Below are 12,436 nucleotides of genomic sequence, written 5' to 3'. Positions count from 1 at the left end.
CAAGTCGGCCTGAGCAACTTGGTAGATTTTGATGCCATTTCTTAAGAGTTTGAAAGGATGAGGTTGATGACCTTGACAATGGGATTAGTTAGGGAGATAAAGAATTCTGTATTGGGTATGCTAAGTTTGAACCGTCTATTAGATAATGAAGCTGAAAGTGTCAATAGGTAGTAGGACACGTATTTCTAGAGCTCAAAGGAGAGGTCAGCACTAGAGTCATAAACTGGTGTGATACAGGGCTTGAGGAGCCACATAGTATTTAAAGTAAAGGAATAGATGAGATCACCCAGAAAGTCAGAAAGGAAATGAAAATCCTAAAAGTAATACTGGGCTCTTCTAATATTTAGATGTAGAGCAAAGGAGAAAAAATCAGCACAAGGAGGACCCATAGTGGGTGGGGAGGGGGTCAGGGAGCAGGAAGGTATGGTATCCTGGAAGCCATTAGAAGACTAGTTCAAGGGGCTCTTGGGTGGCTCAGTGGGTTAAGCATCTGCCTTCAGCTCAGGTCATGATCTCAGGGTCCTGGGATGGGGCCCCGGCATTGGGCTCTCTGCTCAGCAGGCAACCTGCTTCCCGCTCTCTCTCTGCCTGCCTGCTTGTGATCTCTCTCTCTCTCTCTGTGAAATAGATAAATAAAATCTTAAAAAAAAAAAAAAAAAAGGAAGAAGAAGAAGATGACGACTAGTTCAAAGAGGGAGTTATACTAAATGATGCTGAATACTGCTAAGAAGTCACATAAGGAAGTGACCACTGGATATACAAGATTGAATTTACTGATAAATTTGGGAGAAAGAATATTTTATTACAATGGTTAGGGGCAAAAATTAGACCAGGTAAGTTTAGTTCAGAAAAATTAGAAAGGAAAGAGTAACCACAGATAACTTCTTATGCTCCATGGGGAAGCAGAAAAATGGGTTCCTAGAGGGTGATATAAAGATTTAAAGATGGGAGCTACAACAATCCATACTCTATAAGCCAATAGGAAGAACTTAACTGCAGAAGGTCCTTGAGCAGGTGAGATGGAATGGAATCCAAAGCAAAAGTAGAAGAAGGCTGGCCTTAGATAGAAGCAGGATACTTCCCCCATTGTTGTTGTTGTTGTTGTTGTTGTTGTTTTTCCTTTTTAAACTAGGCTCCATACCTAGCATGGAGCCCAACATGGGGCTTGAACTCACAATCCTGAGATCAAGATCGGAGTTGAGATCAAGAGTCATACACCAACCAACTGAGCCATCCAGATGCCCCAGGATACCTCTCCCATTGAAAGAGAAGGAAGGCAGAGTAGAGTATGCTGACTAAGGTGTAGCTAGGTTGACGGAATTGGCCACAGCAATAGGTTCCTGTTTGATGGTATTTATTTTTTTCAGTGAAATATGAGAAAATAAATTAGCTAAAAAAAGATATAGAAAGTGTGCTAAAGATTCAAGGAAAGAGGGGCGCCTGGGTGGCTCAGTGGGTTAAAGCCTCTGCCTTCGACTCGGGTCATGCTCCCAGGGTCCTGGGATCGAGCCCCGCATCGGGCTCTCTGCTCGGCAGGGAGCCTGCTTCCTCCTCTCTCTCTCTCTCTCTGCCTACTTGTGATCTCTGTCTGTCAAATAAATAAATAAAATCTTAAAAAAAAAGGATTCAAGGAGAGAAATGGCTAAAACAAGAATAAGAGCTGATTTGAAGTTTATGGCTATGATACTAAGGTCATATACATATATATATAAAATATATAAGAATATATATAGTATATAAATATATAGAGAACATACATAAAATACATATATACTATATAAATATATAATACAATATAGAAACATAAAAATATATGTAAATATATATAAAATATATAAATAAATATAAAATATATAAATATGTCAATACATATATACACACATATATTTCTTTTTTCTGGTGACATTCATTTCTTGAGTACAGCTGTATAAAATACACAGACAGCTGGGCTTAATACCATAGTGTCACCAGTGAGTACACTGGCTCTCTAGTCAGTGAACAGTTGACTATGTTTGTAAGGGAGAGAAGACAGTAGTGGGCAATAAAATCTAAGCTGGATAATGCAGATTTCTTGATTCCACAATTCTTTTTTTTTTTTTTTTTTTGTAAAATTGGGGAAGGCCATCCTCTTCGACCAAGCACCTAGCTTTGGGAGGGACACACATGGGAGTGGTAAGGGGGGAAGGGGACACCCACCTAGCCAGCCACATCAGCTGAATCAATCCTGGTGATCAATGAGGTGACAGATGTAGCAGCCAGATCGCCCTCCCACCCCTTGATTCCACAATTCTTATAACTGTGCTGTACAGCCAATGCTGCAGTCCTAGAGTACAGCCATGAACCTGCTGTTCATGATATCTTTCCCTCTGTCTGGCACAAACAGGGTTGAGAAGAGCGCCGTGCCTTCCATGGTCATCAACCATCCTCCTGAGGTTCCAAAGCTTCCCTAAACTGCTCCCTAAGCAAATGGGTCTACATGACTAGTTAGTCTTTGCCTCTCAGTTAGCTCATGTTCCTTACTGACATCTGCTTAAACAGCATGTTGGAAACTGAAATGCAGGTAGGTGTAAGCACAGTTCTGCTTGGAAAATGCCAGGCATAAAAGCAGGTATCTGTTCAAAGAAGCTTTTTGTTTTAAGTCAACTTAGATCTTTTGCATCATATCGTGCTCATTTCCCCAGCCTTATGAATGAGTAACGGACACTGACACCGTACACCAGGAAAGGATGGTATTCTGTAAAAATTCTACCAGAAATTCTCCAACACTAAGCTTGTTACTTTAATTATGGAGCCTCGGTGATGCTAAAAAATGACCAACTATTCCTTTGCTCCACTACTCAATGACAACTTTTTTTTTTTTAATAATAAAAACCTCATGCCATATGTTTGTGACTTTCTAAAGTTTCAAATATAATTCCTCTCTGAATGAGGCAAACTAGGAAAATACTGGCTATCCACTCCCAACAACCCTAGGGCTGAGCCAAAGAGTAAATGAAATTAGTGAACACCATGGAAAGAAGATCACAAAAGAGGGGACTATATGTTTTTCAACCAGTTACCAAATGAAAAGTAGCAGGCTCTTGATAACTTTTGCTTTTTGCCACAATTATGTCAATTATAAAACTAAAATCAGCAACGTGGGGGGGTTTGGGGGTGGGAAAAGAATAAGTGAAACAAGATGGGATCAGGAGGGAGACAAACCATAAGAGACTCTTAATCTCACAAAACAAACTGAGGGTTGCTGGGTGGGGGGGTAGGGGGTGGATAGGGAGAGGGTGGTGGGGTTATGTACACTGGGGAGGGTATGTGCTATGTGCTATGGTGAGTGCTGTGAAGTGTGTAAGCGTGGCAATTCACAGACCTGTACCCCTGGGGCTAATAATACCTTATATGTTTATAAAAAAATTAAAAAATTACATATATATTTTTAAAAACCTAAAATCATAATATTGTTTTTTATTCAGTTAAAAAAGCAAAAATGTTTATCAAGCAATGGTATTCTGTGCAATACTGTGTGAACAGTACTGAGGGTCCAATACTACCTCTCATAACTCACAGTTATTTAAATCTATGCTTCTAATCAGCAGGCAGGTTTAGAAAAATAGATATGCCACAAAAATTCCTACTATTTATGGAGCTTCATTATATGCATAAATCCTCAAATGGCTCGCTCCATATAGTAATGACTAATAAAAAATAATTTCTAGACTTCTAGGAAAATGGGAGATGTACTTTCCCCTATTCTTCCCACTAAGAACACCTAAAAAATGTGAACCTTATAAATAAAATAAACATTCAAAGACTCATAGGTAGAAAAAGGCAGACTGATTAGAGATCTTGATATCCAAGGAACAACAGGGTGGTGAGTTTTCAAGTTCTTTTTGCTCCATGTACACAGACTTAAGAATTGAGTAAGTTGGCAATCTAGAAATGACCATGGATGCAGACAAAAGAAAGCCCGCCCTCTGGGACAACAGAGTAGTAAAGGTATAGCCTAACAACAGAGAAAACCTTTAAATAATAACCAGCCTAATCTAGCCAAACACTACAAAAACAGAAACAAAAGCAAAACTCAAAACAAAACAAAACAAAAACAAAATAACTGTGGTTCCACCCACACCCATGAATCAAAGGCCTCGTGATGAGCCTAGATTAACAAGCTCACTGGGACAGGACTTTCACATCTGCTAGGTAATAATTAGCCTCTCCTGACCACAGTGTTAGTGGAGATCACAGAATGCCACAGACTTTCACTACAATCCAATGGAATGAGGCATGGGGCGCCTGGCTAGCTCACTTGCAGAGTGCACGACTCCAATGGAATGAGGCCACCCTGTCCTACCTCTTACCCTCTGATATCAGTTGAGGTTATGTGAAGAAAGTCAGCAAGGATCCAGTAAAACTCAACACCATCAACTATCAGGGTCTAACATTTGTTTAGAGAATACTCCATCCAATAACAGTCAAAACATGTTCTTATCATATGCCCATGAACATACCAAAAAAGACCACATCCTGGGACATAAAACAAAAACTTTAAAATGAAAAGAAATGAAAACACAAGGAGTGTTGCCCAACCGCAATGTAGTCAAACTAGAAAGTAGTATCAGAAAGGTAAGAGAAAAATCTCTAAACATTCAGCAACTAAACAACATACTTCTTCTAAATAATCCATGGGTTAAAGAGGCAGTCTCAAGAGAATTAAAAAAGAATGCACTGAACTGAGTGAAAATGAAAATAGAACATAACAAAATTTGTGATATACAGTTAAAGTAGTACTTAAAGGTAAGTTTACAGCACTAAATGCTGTAAAAAAGAGAAAAAAATGCTGTAGAAAAGAGAAAAAAATCTCAGATCAATTTTAAGCTACCACCTTGAGAACCTAGAAAGAGAGCAAATGGAGTCCAAACAGAGCAGGGAACATACTAAAGAACAGAAATCAATAAAATTGAAAACAGAAAAGAACAAAATCAATGAACTGGCTCTTTGAAAATATCTACAAAATCAACAAATTCCTAGGCAACACTGATAACACAGAAAAGACAAATGACCAATCACCCAAAAATGAAACAGGAGGTATCATTATAGATCCTGCAAACACCAAAAGCCTGATAAGAGAAAACTAAGAACAACTCTACCCGTAGGAATATGACAACTTAGATGAAACAGAGCAATTCCTTTAAAGACGTAAACTACCAAAATTCACAAAAGGAGAAATATATAACCTAATTAGCTCTGTATCTATAAAAGCAACTGAATCGATAATCTTCCAAAAAAGAAAGCACCAGGTCCAAATGGTTTCACTGGTGAATTCTACCAAAAGAAATAATCTCTCCCAGAAAATAAAAGCACTCAACATTTCCTAAAGAATACTTCCTCATTCTACGAAGCCAGCATTACCAGAATAAACATATTATGAATAGGGAAACTACAGAACATCTTCTGGGATGGAAATGTTCTATATCTTGACTACATCAATGTCAATATCCTGTTTATGATACCATACTACAGTTTGTTTGTTTGTTTGTTTGTTTGTTTGTTTTTAACAGAGAGAGAGAAAGAGAGCATGAGAGGAAAGAAGCAGACATCCCACTGAGCAGGAAGCCTGATGTGGGGTTTAATCTCAGGACCGTGAGATCATGACCTGAGCTGAAGGCAGGCCCTTAACCAACTGGACCACCAAGGCACCCCCACCATACTACAGTTTTGTAAAACGTTACTAGTAGGGGAAAATAATACAGAAGGTACAGGGGACCTCTGTATTATTTCCTACAACTGTATGAAAATCTACAATTATGTCAAAATAAAAGTTTAGTAAAAATTTCAAATAATAGGGCTATTAATCTTAAAAAACCAAAGCATTAATGAATTCTGATGTCACACGTGCTGTTTTAAGAAAGTAAATGTTAACAGTAATCACTTTATTATCAGAAATTTTAGAACCACCATTTAAAATAGCCAAGATTTGGCGGACGCTGAAGCTGTAATCCAAAATGCAATGAAGATGCTGTATGACTGCTACAGTTCACTGGGGAAAATGACAGCTGCTCTCAGGGTGCACACTAATAAGTTATTATGCTTCACAAATATGTCATTTTTGATGAGTTGAAAGATCATGCTGGTTTTAATGATGTAAGCCTGCTGGCTTTAATTACACAAAAAGGTAGATGGGAAGAGTCTGAAATACTAGAGTGCTGGGTTATCTGAACAGAAGGACAGTTTCCATTTCCCTTACTCCCGGTATGTACATAACTGCCTGTACTCACATAAGGCTTGCTTACATTATCTGCCCCTTATCTATGAAGAGCTCAAACATTTTGAATTACATCTTTCCTTCAAAATACTGGTTTTTAAAAAAATGTGTTAAGTGAATATTATTCAAGCCTATTGACTAAAGAGCAAAGACTTAAAAACAGCTTTTATAAATTAGATAAATCATTTTATTACCTAATTAATTCATTCTGTAGTAATATAATGATAAATCTTGCAGTTAATATTAATCAAGTAAATTTTCTTTTTTTTTTTTTCAGATTTTACTTATTTATTTGACAGAGAGAGATCACAAGCAGACAGAGAGGCAGGCAGAGAGAGAGAGAGAGGGAAGCAGTCTCCCTGCTGAGCAGAGAGCCTGATGAGGAACTCGATCCCAGGACCCTGAGATCATGACCTGAGCCGAAGGCAGAGGCTTAACCCACTGAGCCACCCAGGTGCCCTAAATTTTCTTTTTTGAAAGAAATAATCTTTAATCTAAGAAAGTAGAGAAAAATATTAATTGACTGGATTTAAGCCCTGAATTTATGGATTTGTTTAGTTTTTCAAATATGTTTACACTGCATCCTTCTAAATGAACAAGTTTGTAAAAAATCCAGTTCTGCGTAAGAGCACTGATTCTGGAACCAAATGGCTTGAGTTCAAATCCCAGCAATTTCCCTTAATGAGTGTGTGAACTCATAAAAGTAACCTGACTCCCCCGTTATCTGTAAAAATGGGTACAATCATATCTATTTCCTAGTGGTGTGAGGATTCAATGCGTTCAGTACAGTGCTTGGCTCACAGAAGCACTCAGGAGTTGTCAATCATTAACATCATCATCATCATCATCATTATTATAATAACTAGATTCAGTAAAGCTTTGACTTGTTTATTGAAGGTGTAACACTTTAAAAGTTAAATCAGTATGTCACTAAGATCTTTTTAAAAAGTAGTAATTTTATATTCCTCTTCTAAATTATTTTCATATTTTTAAAGTTTTTAAAAAAAGGTATTTCAATCACTTTTAGTACCAAAATTTTACACTTTCCTGCTCATGTCCAATATTATAGACAAATCAAAGCATTAATAAAATTTTCTTAAGAATTATGCGGTTAAGGGATTAACATATCTTTTAAAAGAGTGTTCACACTGATTTATTTCAGCAATAACATGTTTTAACTTTCTTACTCTCACACTAAAGGGAATTCTTTTTTTAAAAAAATAAAAAGGGGGACGCCTGGGTGGCGCAGTTGGTTAAACGACTGCCTCCGGCTCAGGGCGTGATCCTGGAGTCCCGGGATCGAGTCCCACATCAGGCTCCCAGCTCCATGGGGAGTCTGCTTCTCCCTCTGACCTTCTCCTCGCTCATGCTCTCTCTCACTGTCTCTCTCTCTCAAATAAATAAAATAAAATCTTAAAAAAAAAAAAATTTTTAAAAAAAAATAAATAAATAAAAAGGTATTCATCTTAACAGAACAATAATTTTCCCTAATAAAAATGAGGTGGATAAACATATAGCTTTTCTTTAAAAGTAAGGTATTTCCAAAAAAAAAAAAAAAAAGTAAGGTATTTCCTCATATGTTTTATTTTCTAGAAAGCATATTACACTATTAGATTTCTTAATAACTGACAAAAATAATTCCTAAAGTTCAAATTAAGGATATGAGAAATCAGTCTTCAATCATGTAGGCCGACAGTAAAAAGGTACTATACCTGATATGCATATCACACCGTAGTACTAGCTAGTATGCAAAGCAGCTTAAGAACAGAGTAATGCCAAAAGAAAACAGTACAAACTAGACCCTAGTCTGACATCTAGAAGTCTGACTTGACAGCTGCAGGCAGTCTGATCTTTCCAGAACTGGAATGTTCTCAATCAAGGGAGCTATCCAAGAAATCTATTGATAAAAGGCTCAGTACACACCTCACCATCATACCAATTTATTCTTTTTTTTTTTTTCTTTTTAAGATTATTTATTTATTTATTTATTTATTTGACAGAGATCAAGTAGGCAGAGAGGCAGGCAAAGAGTGAGAGAGGAGGAAGCAGGCTCCCCGCTGAGCAGAGAGTCTGATGCAGGGCTCGATCCCAGGACCCTGAGATCATGACCTGAGCTGAAGGCAGAGGCTTTAAACTCACTGAGCCACCCAGGTGCCCCCCAATTTATTCTTTTAAATGCACTGTCTTAAGAGATGTACATGACTATAAGCAATCCAAAACAATTTTCAGGACCTACAATATTTAATAAGACTACTACAATATGCCATGAGAGATCAAATAATTACTGGTTAATGACTATCTGAAGAACCTGGAAAATAGGCTGCCCTCAGTCACCAGTAATCAGATCTTTGAAGTATTTGTTTGTTTAATCATTCCATGTATTTGCACAAGTCCTGAGCACAAGGAAGCGAGCAAGATACCCAACAGTCCAAATCCTTGTAAAGCTTTCTTTCCATTGGGGCAAACAAAGAACAGAAAAATAATGCAATTTCAAATATCCATAAAGCCATGAAGAAAATAAAGAAAGCTAATGGGATTGAAGACAAAAAAACTTCTCTGAGTAAACATTTGAGCACAGATTTGACTTGAACTACATGGAGTTCTAGGCAAGTGTTCCAGGTTCAGTGAACAGCATGTGTTAGTCCAGACCGGACAAGGGCTTCGTCTGGGGGAGGAACAGCCAAGAGGCAGCCTGTAGCCGAAGCAAAGAGATCATGGGAGAACCCAGAGGAACATAATCAGAGATAAGCAAGGCAGGGGCCAGATCACAGAGTGCTATGGCTTAAGAGTTTGGACTTACTAGGAGTACCTGAGAATACAGAAAGGAATTTTCTAATCATAGGGCTGGTCTAGGCTTCAGAAAGGCCAATGCCAGCTCCAGTGGAAAGAGAGCGAAGAGTAAGTGGAGGCAGAGAGACCTGCTACAAGGCTACTGGGGCACAGAAGAATGATGATGAAGCCGTCTACAAGGTGAAAGCAGTGAAGCCGGTAAGACATGGCTGGACGGGAGATGTGAAAGGACAGCAGATCTGAATTACTGACAGGGCGAACACAAAGCATGAAAAAAAAGACAGGAATCCTAAATTGTGGCTCTAGCAAACCTTGCAGTCAAACCTATCTGGGCAGGGTCCAGTTCACTCAAGTCCTCACTGATCTTACTGAAGATCCAGATTTCATCTGAAAAGCAGCAGGAAGGAGTGGGGTAGGAAAAAAAAAAAAAAAGAGCAGAATTCCAGATATATTTTGTTGATCTAACATGCCACGCTCTGCAAGCACATGCCAGACCCTTCCACACTGCCTCTGGCCTGAGTCACAGCTGAGACCTTCTGCAAAGACTGGGAGCCAGTCCCTCAATCACAGATTAGGGTTTTCTCAGAAGTGCAATGAATCCAGGTTAAAGCTTATTCTTGGGATACCTTAGTGTGAATACATCTTTCTTGCCCACTTTTCTTACCCCTAAGCCTGCTAGGAAATTGCTGGGACTAATAATCTCGGCATCTGAACTCACCCGCTTTATATCCCTGTCGTCTTTGGTTCTGTATCCTTTCCCGAACTCTCACTTCAGTCTGCTATTATACTTCTCCTGACTCAACTTCCCATTGTGCTTGCAGGCTCTCCTTTACAGGATTAACAAACACCCCGACACCCTTAACCTCTTCAATGAATGTGTCTGTGTCCAACTTTAAATGTGGCTCTCCCCATGTAATACCACATGCAATGCAGCCGTTTAAAAGGGAAGCTCCTCATTCTCCAAATCCTCACATACTTCAATCAGGAATGGAGAGACAGAGCATATCTGTGGATGCTAAGACTGAATATGATAAAGAAGCACAATTCCAACAGAATTGATAAAAGGGTTCAAAATTCACAGTGAAGCATGAAGAATGAAAACAATCTACCTAAAAGGTAAACCCTACAGGATTAGCTCAAAAAACTAAACTAGATCCACAGAAGGGTATTATAAAGTCGTTATAAATTCATATTGCAAAAGAATACTTAATGCTTTCTGGGAATACCCATGTAACTAAATTTTTAAAAAAATTATTATTAAGCAGTATGCATGCAATACATAAGGCTGATTTCAATAAAGAGAAAGAGTGTGGGGTATGTGTGTTCAGAAAAAAGTGCTTATAAATAAAATATACCTAAATGTTCTCTCTAGGTAGTAGAATTAAGAATGATTTTTTTCCCTTTTCTGTATTTTTTTCCATTTTCCTTAATTTTTACAAAGAATGTATTTCTTAAAAGTAGGGGGGGAAAAGGCCAAAATAAATTTTTAAGGATCCAAAATCATAACACACCCACACTGATCTAAAATAAAATTTACATGGGCTATTTTAGACTTTTCATATGCTTATTTCCTAAAAACAAACAAACAAACAAAAAACCACCTCCAAATCCTTTAGTTTACTGCCTGAAACTTCAGAAAGGCTAACAAAAAACAAGAGCCCTAAGATTTCTTCTAAAGAGTACCATTTACCTTAGCACAATAATTCAACGAAGAGTTTGATGAGTCTCTCCAACTAATTATTCTCTTTGAAATACCTAAGTGCACTACCCAAAGCAAATGGCTCTTGCTGGGGTACCTTACCTATAAAATTAAAGATACTGTTTTACATAGCTTTACAGAAATCCATGCATTCTTTATGCAGAAGGGGTTATTAGTCATTTACATATTTCAAAATACTCTGTAAAAAGAGACTTTCACTTTGTTAATTTCCTTTAAGGAATATACATATACACCTGTACAGAGTTTTGGCTAATGCACAAAAGCAGTAACATGAAAGATATTACAAAGTCATCTTCAGGAATTAAATTCCCAAAGAAGAAAAATAGTAAGAGCAGAAAGTTTACTCTCAAGGTAAGTACCAGAACTATAACTACACCTGGCATAAAAATAAAGAACAACACTTCACCTAAAATAATCTCTACTAACTCTAAATTAAGGCATTCCTTTCTAAAGACTTTTTTAAAATCAATACCTTATCGTTTTAATTTAGTTTGGAAATACTTCCTCTATAAATTCCATTCAAAAGAACTGCTTAGAAGAGAACCTGCATGGCAGAGAAACATCTTAGAATGTATTTCCCTTAAGCGTTAATTCGCTGTATTATGTAACAAGAATGTGTAAATATCACTAGCTTAATATTTTCCACTAAATTCACTCTTGCCAGAACGTTTTTCTTTTAAATCCTATCTGAAAGTTGTACATCATTTCCAAAAAAGTAAATATTCGTGAGAAGAACAATTAATGAATTCAGTATTATGACTAAGAAGAGTTAAGATCTTCCATCTCAGCAAAGCACAGTGCAAGACACTGTTCAAGTTTAACAGTTAGGGGATCTGTCTTCCAGGGACCTAGTCTCCACGAGTTACCATGCCAAAGCTCTTCTGCAAACTAAGAGCAGCTGATACAGTCCCCCCAGAAATCGTTTCAAATTAGGAGATAGCTTCTTGCTGTTAATACTTTATATTTAAACTCTGTCTTTCAAAAAACTGAAAGTGGATCTAAAAACAGTGTCGCATGAAATGAATCTCACGAATGGACGGGGAAGGCTCTGAGGGTTGAGGAGAAGGAAAGGTCAGAGGGAGGACATGCAGCTACAGAGACAGTCTTGGTCAGCATTTCTAAGGCACCTCCGGTACTGCGAACAAGCGCTGTGTCTCCGTCTGGCAGAGACCACTCCAAGGCTGCTACTGTCGCCCACCGCCTTGTTAAAAGAGAAGGAAGAGCTGCAGAACCTAAGGAGGCCTGGGGCGACATATTTTAATTTCATTATTTGAAAGTGTATAATTATATTTAAATTTCTTCTTATCTACACTGGTTTAAAATAGCTTTATTCCTCTAGTGGATGTTCTCTTGATTCAGCAACCAAATCACTTAACCAATTCACTTGACCAAATCACTTAATCAATTAATTGAGAAAAGTCGTATTACTCTACTTTAGCAGAGATCATCTTGATTTTAACATAGTGGGACGGTGACTTCCTATGAGAGCAATTAAGCAAAATGCCACGTATTTTCAAAGCTTTCTATATATAAACATTTTCCATTCACCTCAGAATCTTTGATAAAAATGCACAGCATGTACTCGAAACTTAAAAGCGAAGGTAAGATTTATTTTCTTCAAACACAGGCAAATTTAAAAGGAAGGTAAAAGTCATTTACTTTCACACAGCCTG

General features: G+C 37.7%; 1 protein-coding gene across 1 annotated transcript in view; it reads right to left on the bottom strand.

Annotated features, from left to right (window-relative positions):
* Positions 1-12,436, bottom strand: part of TNKS (tankyrase) — a 206,421-nt gene that overhangs the window by 130,875 nt on the left and 63,110 nt on the right. The window lies entirely within an intron of this gene.

This window comes from Neovison vison, chromosome 11 (assembly GCF_020171115.1).
Source record: "Neovison vison isolate M4711 chromosome 11, ASM_NN_V1, whole genome shotgun sequence".
Taxonomy (NCBI): domain Eukaryota; kingdom Metazoa; phylum Chordata; class Mammalia; order Carnivora; family Mustelidae; genus Neogale; species Neogale vison.
This window is presented reverse-complemented; position numbering and strand designations above follow the sequence as displayed.